The sequence below is a fragment of the Papaver somniferum genome, chromosome 3, assembly GCF_003573695.1.
Source record: "Papaver somniferum cultivar HN1 chromosome 3, ASM357369v1, whole genome shotgun sequence".
Lineage (NCBI taxonomy): Eukaryota > Viridiplantae > Streptophyta > Magnoliopsida > Ranunculales > Papaveraceae > Papaver > Papaver somniferum.
In genome coordinates, this window is record NC_039360.1 from 6,476,247 (window position 1) to 6,488,082 (window position 11,836).

The following is an 11,836-nucleotide window of genomic DNA, read 5'->3' on the forward strand; positions in this document are numbered from 1 at the left end:
GTAATTTTGTTTCCTATTGGAAAAGATATCATTTAAGACGTTTAAATAGAAGATAAAAATAAAAATATTTATGGATTGTTTTAGTAGATTTGTTTCTTATTGAGGAAGATATCATTTAATATTTTTGATTGTTTACATTACAAAATAATCTTATAATTATAAAATTGAGGATATATTTGAGAGTTTGACTAAAAAATATGACTATAAACAGAAGCTGGCCAGTATTTTAGTACAGACGAAAATAGAATAGAGGACAGAAATTTTAGGACAGAGGGCGTATTTGTTTTTATTTCCATCTTATGTGACAACTAGCAATGAGAATTCCTCTATTAAATTAGTGAATTTAAAGCATTAATAAAAATAAGTAATTCTTAATTATATTATATGTTTGCATGCAATTAGTATTAATCAATAGGTTTCCCGATTTAATTTTGTAAACTTGAATACAAATATAAATATAATATTTATGTACACCTAATAATTAATATGACATATATATACATGTTCTCATAAGAGTCAAATCGTTAAGTTGACAAAACAGTTAAAATCTTTTATTTTAATTTTTTTCTTATATATTTCAAATCCATGCACCAATTATCTAGCTAAAATTAATCTCTTTCCTAACATCAAGAAAAATTTCTAATTTAATTACATTTAAATATAATAACCTATCAATGCATCGTACTTCAATTAATTGAATCCTAGTCAAATAGTTAATTCAAAAGAAGAATGATTTATATTTTGCAAAAGATATAAATAGCATTATTATTATTATTATTATTATTATTAGTATTATAAATCAACATCAAAATCAACATTACAAGGGATGGTGGGCAACCTAGCAACAAGCTGGGCACCGACACCTTTTTGAATAACGATCCCTAACCTATGAAAAAGAGAATTGCCCATCTTGAAATTGGCATCATGTCGTGCCATGCAATTCCTTATTCTCTTCAAAAAAAATTACAAAATCCGTACCATGCGATTATTAGTTTTTCTAAAAGATGTAAATACCCTTGAAAATTTTGGTTGGGCATTATAACCTCACCCACTTAAAGAATTTTCATCCCGAAAATTTAGAAAATTTAGAATAATGTAACAACCAAACAATTCATGCTAAAAAAGGAAATCACACTACGTGTTTAACCAAGCGCCACAGCTAGTTCCCCAAAGGATCTAATCGGTGCTCTGATACCAAACTGTAACATCCCGGTTTTCGGGCCCGGTTTGGCTCGAATCTATTGCCAACAATTCCGAAGTGCTACGTAAATATCATAGCCGAAGACTGACTACTAAGCCTAGCTCATTAAACAGTTTATTTGGGATAATTTAATTTACATTCATGTTAACATTTCTATCATAGCTGAAACTTAGAAATTTATTAAGGAAAATCTAGCCGTTGGTTTAACCTAATTTTTGAATCCACTAGAAGAAATACATATTTAGTTTTCAATTAAAAACATTACCACCGTTCAAGTTTTAGGATTTAATTAATAGAGTTATTTCAACACGAAATTGTTAAACTGAAAATAAACCAAGATAGACTCCTAGAATTTTACTGTCTTGATACGAGTTCCTAAATTAATAGTATTTATACGGATAAATTCCGTAATTAATGTTTTTACGGAGGAGAGAGATGAGAGAGGAGAGAGAGAGTCCGGCGACGGAGGAAAGACGAGATTTTTTGATCTCAAAAAAGATTGGAGAATGGCACAATCTTGTGCATAGGAATGGTGTGGAGAACTATACACCAGATGCGACAAAGAAAACAATCCAGATCGAGAGGAAAACCTTTGATTTTTTGGTGGAAAAGGAAGACAACAAGAACTTGGTGAAAATCTCTGAGAAGGGTAGTAGTGGTTCTAAGGTGATTGTGAAGAGTAAGTCGAAGGTAAAACGATGGGAATCATAGGATGATGATAGTCATTATGAAATAAAGAAGTTGCAGAACAATCAAGGATCCTATATTAGGGTTTCTAGGTCAAGGAATGTAGCTGAAAAATCATATTCTTTATGTATACCAAGTGGGAATCATGAAGGGTGTTGGATGATTTTTGCAGAAGCCTTGGATTTGTTCTTAGAGAAGAGTAACTTTAATAATGATAAGCATTCACAACGGATTCCTTTGGCTGAAGATTTTCCTACTAAGGTAGTATCAAAAAGAGATTGCTGAGATTGGGACTAGTAGAAATATCAAGGAAGATGAATTGGAACCGTGTGGTGCTAATGGTGAAGAAGATTCTAGGAATATCTAGATATGTCAAATATGAATATCTAGATAATAAGAAAGCTCTGATATATTTGGAGGAGGAAGAGATATTTCTATTAGGTTATCTACTTGGTCAGGGGATCATGTTAGTCAGGTGGAAATAAAGCGAAAGGAGGAGAGGGATAAACACAAGGAGACGGATCGGAAGATTGTCAAGAACACTGAAGAACTGAAATCAATGGAATATGTGTTTCCAGTAGAGAAAACTCTGAAGGCGTCACATTGGATAAAGGTTAGGGGCTTGCCAAAAGATCTTTGTAGTGTGGAAACTTTGATGAAAATTGGTAACGAAATGTCATCAGGGGAATTCTCTTCAATTTCAGTTGATACGTTAAGGTCAAAAAACTTTCATTTTGCAAGAATTGAAATCACAGGGGACCTGAACAAAAATTCCGGCGGTGTTGGTATCGGAGATTGAAGAACGAAAGGTGGTGATAACTGTTGAATGGGATCCAAAATACACGCCGAAGAATGTGTTATCGGACCAAGAATATAGTTTTGAGGTGAAACTATTTCAGGAAAGAGTTCAAAATTTGAGATTTTCAAAAGCGGCTGTTTCGTAGGGAGATTTAAATGAGAAGACAGGTGTATTGGATGACATGGAAGTCGACTCAGCAGATGAGGTGGTGCATTTGTCGGCAGATGATGTGGATAACGGGAAATGAATCTTTGTACCCGGTTCGAGAGCCTACAGTCCGACCCAGATTCAAACTAACGGTACGATTTCAAATTCAAAATTCATACAGTTAGCTTCTCTGACAGTTGATTTGAAATTGAGGAAGAGGGAGAAAAGAATACAGAAGAGGTAGAAGAAGGGGAAATTCCAAGATATTCTGAGAGACAGTTGGTCACGGAAATTAATTTTTTGTCGGAGGTTGAGAACCAGATTGTAAAAAATTTGGGGGACTTACAGACTGATCAATTGGATAATATGGAATTGATTGATGATACAATGAAGTTAATTTTGAATCATTGTAGAAATCATGGAGGTGATATAGAAGGTGATGAGAATAATATGAAGGAAGATATTCTTAAGCAGGTGATGAGGTATCGAGAGAGATTCCGACCAAAGGAAACAAGAAATGTGAATGAGGATGTTTCTGCTCAAGTACAGAATGGGAATCTGGAGGTAACCAATGGGAGTGAAGATGTTGGATAGAGTGGAAGTGCATCACAGAAGGAGGGAGAAAATACAAATATTGGAAATGGATTTTAAAATGCTCAATTTGAATATTAGAGGGTTGAACTTTTATGACAAAATGGTTCATTTGACAAACTTAATTGCAGCTCAAAGGTGTGCAATATGTATGGTGCAGGAGACAAAGATGATGAATGTAACTAGATGGTTTGTCAGGCGGCCCTGGTATGATGGGGAGTTTGATTGGGTATATATACCATCGAATGGAAGCAGTGGAGGTCTTCTTTCTATTTGGGATTCTACAAAATTTGTTAAAGAGGAGGTGAGAATTGGTTTAAACGCAATATCTGTACTGTTGATGAATAAATCAGATGGCTTTAAATGGGCAGTGGTGAATGTTTATTCACCATGTGAATATAATGACAGAGCTCAATTTTGGAGGGATATGGCTGATATTAGACAATGGTGGAGAGGTCATATATGTTTTGCTGGAGACATAATGCAGTGAGGTCTGAAGCTGAAAGGAATAGAGGAGAAGGTGATAGTAGAAACAATAGCTTCCTGAATGATTTCATTCATAATCAGGAGTTGATTGATCTCCCATTGCTTGGTGGTTCATACACTTGGTCGGATATGCAAAGGGATCCTCTTTTATGCATATTAGACAGATATCTTTTTAGCAGTGACTTGGATGAGGTAATTCCTAATGCTATTCAAATTGCTCTAGCTAGAATTACTTCTGATCATAAGCCAATTATTATTGTTACAAAGCCTGGTGTATTGATTTTTCATAAAGATTTTGTGATAATGGTGGAGATTTGGTGGAGAATGATGGATTTTCAGGGAGGTGCTAGCTTTGTATTTTTCAAGAAGCTACAAAATTTGAAATATTTTCTAAAAAATTGGAGCATTCAGGAATTTGGTTCTGTGACTAAGGATAAAAAGGAGTTAACTTTAAAAATTGGTGTCTTGGATCAAGAAGAAGAAAATGGGAGGTTAACTGATCTGCAATGGGAAGTGAGATTGGAGAATGCAGTGAAACTTAGTTCAATTTCTGTGTTGGAAGCTAGAAAGTGGTTTGCAAGGGAAAAACAGAATCAATTCAAATGGGGGGACTCTAATACATCATATTTTTATAATATTATTAATTCTAGAAGGAGAAGGAATACAATAGCTAAGCTGGAAATAGATGGAGTTGATTGCTTTGATCAAGAAGTGATTAAGGAGGACATGAGAAACTATTTTGTTTCTTTATTCACTGAAGAGAATGATGTTGCTTTTACAATGAATAACTTGCATTTTCCAGTTATTGAAGAGGATTTGAAGTTTTGGATGGAGAGAGAATTCAGTAAGGAGGAAGTTTTTGATGTTATAAAGAAGATGGGAAATAACAAGTCACCTGGTCCAGATGGCTTCTCTTTGGAATTTTATAAGAAATGTTGGCACATTATTAAGGAAGATTTCATGAAAATGATGGTGGAGTTTCATACTTATGGCAGTTGGGATTGGAGGCTAAACAGTTATTTCTTAACTTTGATTCCAAAGAAGGAGGATACATGCTCACCAAGCGATATCAGGCCTTTGAGTTTGTTAGGGAGTGCTTACAAGATACTATCTAAGATTTTGTCAAATAGATTGAAAGTGGTAATTGATAGACACATTTTTGTGTCTAATTTGTCCTCAATGTCCGTATTGTTAGAACTCTATTTTTGTACTAATATTGTGTTTTTATGTATTTTTAGGAAATAAACATTTTTGGAAAATTCGGCTCGAAAAGTTGATTTTGGCACCCGGAGGACAAGTGTTATTCGGACTCTCGCTTTTGGATAAGGGGTAACCTAATTACTAAGGGGCACCCCCAGGTCACCCCCAAGGAAGCTGCTATTCGCACCGCTACTCTGGATAGGGGACTACCATTTTCTTCCCCATTTGAAACGATTTTGGCGGGAAATTTCTAAACAGTTCTGGCAGAATTTCGATCGTTAAAATGAAGGGGTTATGGGTCGATTCAATGGATGAAATTTGGTATAGAGATGTGATATAGGTTAAGGAACATAGTATGGGTGACATGATCGATCAAATTTGGCTGGAATTTTCGGTATGATTCACACACCCAAAACAGAGCACGTGTACTGTAACACGAGCAAAATTGAAGTTCTTGTGTGCATGGGGGAGTTCTGCTGGCTTTGGAAGAGTGTTGAGGCGTGAATAAGTCGAATGGGAGCGTGCAGGAAGAAAGTTGACATGAGAAAATTCTTTAAATGGCAATTATTCTCTATTTTTGGCAGCGAGGAATAATCGAATTAAAGAGAGTATATACGCAATCAATGGTCGGATTTTTGGCCTCAATTCACTATAAATACACGTACAATTGAAGTGAGCCAGGGTGTCGAGAGTTTTGCGAGCTAGGGAGATCTAGAGAAGACGAAATCAGAGTTTAACAAAACTTTGTTTCTGCTGCTGCATGAAGATGAACACGAAGAACAATAGACTGTAAAAGACTATCGTTCTTCAACAGTGACAGCGACAGTGGAGTGTGGGTCGTAGTTTCCCAAAGACTAAAGCATTTCATGTGTATCGTTCTTGTGTGACGCTTCATGTGGGTCGCACATTAGTTGTTTACACCATTTTCTCTTCTTCTCATCATTTGTAAACCATTTTTGAGCCATAATAAATTATTTTGAGAGCATTTATACTATGATGAGCTAAGTCCCTCGTAACCAAGGAGATGGAGGAAGCTATTCACGCAACATAAATGGGTAACTATTTCATTTAATTATATAATTCACCTAATCGCTGCTTTTGCAGAGTTTTAAATTGTTTGAATGATTGTCTTAATTATTTGTTATTCAGTTTGATAGGTTATGTTTGGTTTAATCTCTTGATAATCTATGCTTAAGGTTTACAAATAATGTTTGAGAATATGTATGATTGATAGTGAATTAAAGATAAAAGAGGACTTAAGAATTGAATATAGTTTTGAAATATTTATCATTCAATTTTGCATAATAGTGGAATCTAGTGTCTTGGTTACCTCTCGCACCCATTGTTAATATTTTTTTTTGTATATATATTTTAATTTTTAAATCTAAAGATGCCATTTCCTTCACAAGTCTAAAAAGAATCCTATTTACTACAATCACAATCAAAAACATTAATCATTTTGGCGCCGCCGACGCGGATTTGTGCTTAGGTAGAACTTTTAGGTTTTTATTATTTTTTTTACTATTATTTGTTCCTTTTTACGTTTCTTTTTGTGTCTTTGATTTACAGGTTCGAAGTGGAATAATAAGGACTTGGGAACAAAAAGCTTAAAGTTAAAAGCTAAAAGAAAAGAAGAAAAAAAAGACATAATTTTTTTTTAGGATTTGTAAATAGGCTTTATTTTTTATAATTTTTGTAATTTTTGGACTTTTTATTTGGACTTTATTCTGGACAATTGGACTTTTTTTTTAACCCTACGGAAGGGTATTATTATTAAAAAAAAAATTTATATAAACTGTGTGCAGGGAAAGACGACGATTACTATATCGTCTCGGCCCCTCGGATTCGTACATGACATAGGAGTCGTGGCCCGAGTCGACTTCAACGGTTCATCCCCCGTCTGGTATGGGAGGTAAGTACATCGAAACACTCAGGAATCTCCTGTCAGCGGGTTTACTGTATTCATTAAGGTGATTCATTGATTGAGGACGAATTTTAACTGTTTTTAAATTCCTAGTAAAGGGCAAGGCCTGGCCAATACAAGATAAGGGTTCGGATTTCATCACCGCTCCCTTCTTGCCCGCCTTAGGAAAACGAAACCTAACGCGAACCCAAGCTTAAAATTTGATTAGAACGAGACCTATAGGGTAACGAGCTTAGTAGGAAAGTCGTTCGAAAAATATTGGTTACTCTTTTAGCATACTTCGAAGTTCATGATGGTTTCTGTGAGTTGAATGCGTGACTGCGCTGTTGTAGTAATTCGATTGCGGTAAATAAGGATTCGATGCTCGGACTTGAAAAGATTTTTAAAGCAAAAATATATACAAAATTGTCAAAGGATCAAGAGACACTAGGACTCAGGATTCCACCATAATCATTCATATAATTAATATATTTATTTCCAAAACACTTATAGCTCACATAAAAATAGGGACTCTAATTCTTGCCAAGGTAGATTTTTAGAAGATTAACTGTAAATCGAAAGCATGGCATATCAAAAGTACTAAGACCAAGCATAAACCATCAAAAGAAATGACAATCAATTAAGAAAAAATCATAAAACATTTAATAAAAATGCAAGAAGTCATAAAAGAATTAAATATAATTTTTATATGTGTAAAATATGGCTTCCTCCATCATCCCAGTATTGGGGTTTAGCTATTCATATCAATCACACACTCAAAATATTAATTCAAAGTTCAAAGTGTGATTAAAAGAGTCAAAAGTTATAAAATAGTGGTTCTGAGACTCACAAAACACGTCCAGCAGAAACGATAGAATATAACTGCATCTAACTGCGACACTTCGCTGATGCTGTTGACGCTGCTGAAAATAAGTCTGCCCTGGAGAGTCTGTTCTTCGTGTTCTTGAAGCTTTTTAATGGCAGCATCAGCAGCAGGTGAACATTGCTGTTTTTCCTTCTTCTTCGCTCCTCCTGGCTCTGGATCTACCCCAAACTCTTCATCCCCCTTCTATGACATAAAACCAACTATTTATAGGCTTTAAATCCCCTTGAAAATCGATCAAAACCCTTGGAAATCTCCATTATTCTTTACGGGTTGTTTGAAGAATAATCTTCTTCTTGTTGCGTTACAGGCTGTTTCTAGCTATTCTCTCGTATCAAATATCTTCTAGGACTTTTACCCAACTGTTTTGATGTATATCCCACGCAAGATATCCCATAAATCTCTCAAACTAATCTCAAACCCTAAACAGAAACCGTGTGCACTGTCTTGATTTTGTGTGGATTTTCTGACTTATCCAGCCCAATTAGATGGGTCTAATCGCTTCTAACAGGTCCCTTATGTCTTGTAGAGTCCGTGGGTACCAAATTTGCCCATTGAATCGCCTCCTAGGTCGCTCAAATCCTTGATCCAAAACTGTTGACGCTGCTGCCTTTTTTTCCGCCAAAATCCAGTTTTGAAACTTTGAAGATGACCTCCCCCTATCCAGTTCCGGTGTACCTTTGTAATTAGGTTACCCCTTATCCAAAGTGAGAGTCCGTATAGTAATTTTCTCCCACGAGCGCAAAAACCACTTTTTAGCCAATTTCGCCGCAAAAGCTTATTTCTCCAAAAACACCTACAAAGACATAAAATAACCAAATAAGTACAAAATCGAGCACTAACAATATAAACAATTGGGAAAAATTAGACACATAAATGCGTCTATCAAATACCCCCAAACTTATTATTTGCTAGTCCTCGAGCAAATCTAATCTAAAATAAAATGACTACACTTAGCACGTGCAGTAAGCCGTTAAACCACTAGGTGGCCCTAGTGGCGGAGTGTTGTCTCCGGGGGGTTTACCAGAGGTGTACCCACAAAACCTTAATACTCCAGAGATTATCTATCTACGCAGAACTTTGGAAGGCACTAAAGAATCTCCTTGGTTGGCATACTTATTGACTACAGGAAGAAGTACCCTGATGCGAAATTCCAATTTTTGTACACGAGTTTGCACTCAAGCATACTAAAATTCATATAAAGTGACAGAGCTCTACTCAGATAGTTGCACTATGGACATCATATTCGGAGTCTAAAATAATCACATGGATAGATCAAGAAGATGGATATAGAAAACATAGATGGTTTTGATGTTTACTAAGTGAACGATGTTTCCCATATCTGTCTGAAGGCCTCCGCCAAAATGAACCTATCCTAATGGATTGAGATACTAGTCTGACTAATATCAACACACTGGCATATACAAGGGTACCAGTGGTCGATAACCTAACTCTAGGTCAACACAACTGGCATATACAAGGGTACCAGTGGTTGACTTTATTGAATTTATTCCTTTTGGTCAAATGGTCTGGTCTCAATTTCTTTTTTTTTTTTTTTTTTTTTTTACTTTTTGGTAACTACCATTTTTTTTTCATCTTTTTTTTCATCTTTTTTTTTTATCTCTTTTTCTTTTTCAACTTTTTTTTTTCATGGTATCTCAATCACTCTAATTCACCCAGCATTGGTAACAACTTGAATCGTGGGCCCCACCTATCACTTAGAGAAACATAGTTTAAAAACAAAATAAAATAAAAATAGAAGTGAAAAGGACTCAACGAGATATGGTGAAACTATCATGTTATTTCTAACACCTGAGCTCTGTGCTTTTATGAATAGACTCTTTAGATGTTTCCATCTAATCAGATTGGTTCCTCAAACTCCTACAATCAAAATGCTTCCATCCACTTAGATTGTTAGTGCATCCTAATAGCATAAATTTCTAGCTCTGGAGTTTATTTATTCATACTGCAAAAAGTTTCTCCCATACCCCCAAACTTAAACCTAACATTGTCCTCAATGTTCTAAAGATGAAATTAAAAGCATGAACAAGGAGAAACTGTTACCATTTGAAGTGAAAGAGTTACGGAAGGATATTACCTGGTTGCATGAGATTGGGTTACCTCCCAAGAAGTGCTAAGTTTAAAGTCTTCAGCCAGACTAAGAAAAGGATTAGTCAACTCGAACCGTATAACAGTAGCCGGAATAACTGTGGGTCTTTAACACCAAAAAGAGCTGACAAAAGGAAACTGCAGTGAACCAAGAAAATGTACAAGACTAGCATGCCCTTACCTAGTTTCCTGATTAAGATATCTATATCTAATTGTGGTTCAGGTTCAGGTTCTATAAAAGGGTCTAAATATATTTCTTTAGGCTGCAACTCCTCAAAATTGAGATCCGAATTATTAGGTCCTAGAGTCTGTAAATACTTAAATAAGAACTTAGAAGCACAAAATAATAACCTAAATAATTGAGGATCCTCTAAGTCAATCAGGTTTGACTTACATAATTGACCACAGTGAGAGTAGCGGTCATTCTTAAGAAAATGTGTCGATTCTAATATCCTAAAGTAATTAGGTTTAGTCTCAGAACTTAATAATTGACACATTTGAAATTTATACGTTCCCACAATTTTTGAAAAATATTTGGTGGGAAAACAAAGTCGATCTTAGTATCATAGCCTGGTCTAACCTCATCAACCAGAGGATGGGTTTCTAACAACTGAACTTCCTTATGGACATCACTAGGTTCAGGAAAACGAGTATGAAAGTAATCTTGTAAAATGGTTGAGGCATTGATGTCAAGTCCTAAGTGTGGGGACTTTCTGAGAGTTAAAGGTAAGGCACTAGGGAAGTGATAATCACCCCCAAACTTAGAGTTTTCAGTTTCTCTAGATAGACCTCTAATTATTTCTTGAATTTCCGTATCTTCAGAGTCCTTAAAATATTCAAGAGATTCTTCTAAGTTATTATCAGGTAGTGCATCTTTACTCATCTCTACGGGTCTATCTTCTTCTTCCAAGACTATTGTTTCTAAGTCGCTATACTCTAAAACAGTATTTTCGAAATGAACCCGTTCCTCTAAACCACTATCGGCTTCGTAATCAAAAGGAAAAACTACATCGTCTAAAACGGTGGTATCCCTAATCAAATCCTCGTCCTTTTGAATAGGTGAATAATCATAAAAATTATTTGGATTTGAAGTAGAAATAATATAATCACTATAAAGCTCAATTGGATTACTAGATTCCTGATTACTATGCCTACATATTTCAGATTCTTCATCACTACTATCCATCATCATAATAGTACGAAGATGATTGAACCTTATCTAAATAAGTAGTGTTACCAATTATAACCTCGTTATCTTGATTATGTGAAAAAGTATCTTCATTCTCAAGGGTATTATTGGATACACTATATTGGCAATTCAAGTTATTTCGAGCAATACTTTCTTCGTCTCTAACTCAAGTCTACGTGTCGACTCAGCTATCCTCTCAAGGGTCTCTTCCAAAGAAAGTTCCCTTAGTGTAGGATCTAAGTTTTGAGTTAATCTATTGAGGATATCTTCTACAGATTCAGTTGTTGTTGCAGTTCTTTCGTCCATAACTACATTATTCACCTCATCTAATTTATACGTCGATTCAGCTAACTGACGTGATGACTCAGCTAAATTCCTAAGAGTCTCTTCTAGAGAAGGAATAGGAACTGAAGGATCATAATAAGGACTACTTTTCAATAGATTGATTGTATCCTCTAGAGACGAAGAACTAGTACTATAATCTTCTTGCTCGTATGACTGATGCGCGTGCGGATAGTAATTGGGATCACCATGGTATGAACCATAACCTTGAAAAGGTTGGCGTCCCCAGCCACTATTCTCACTATGGTCATAATACTGATGATGTCCATATTCAAATTCAGGTCGATATTCATTGTATT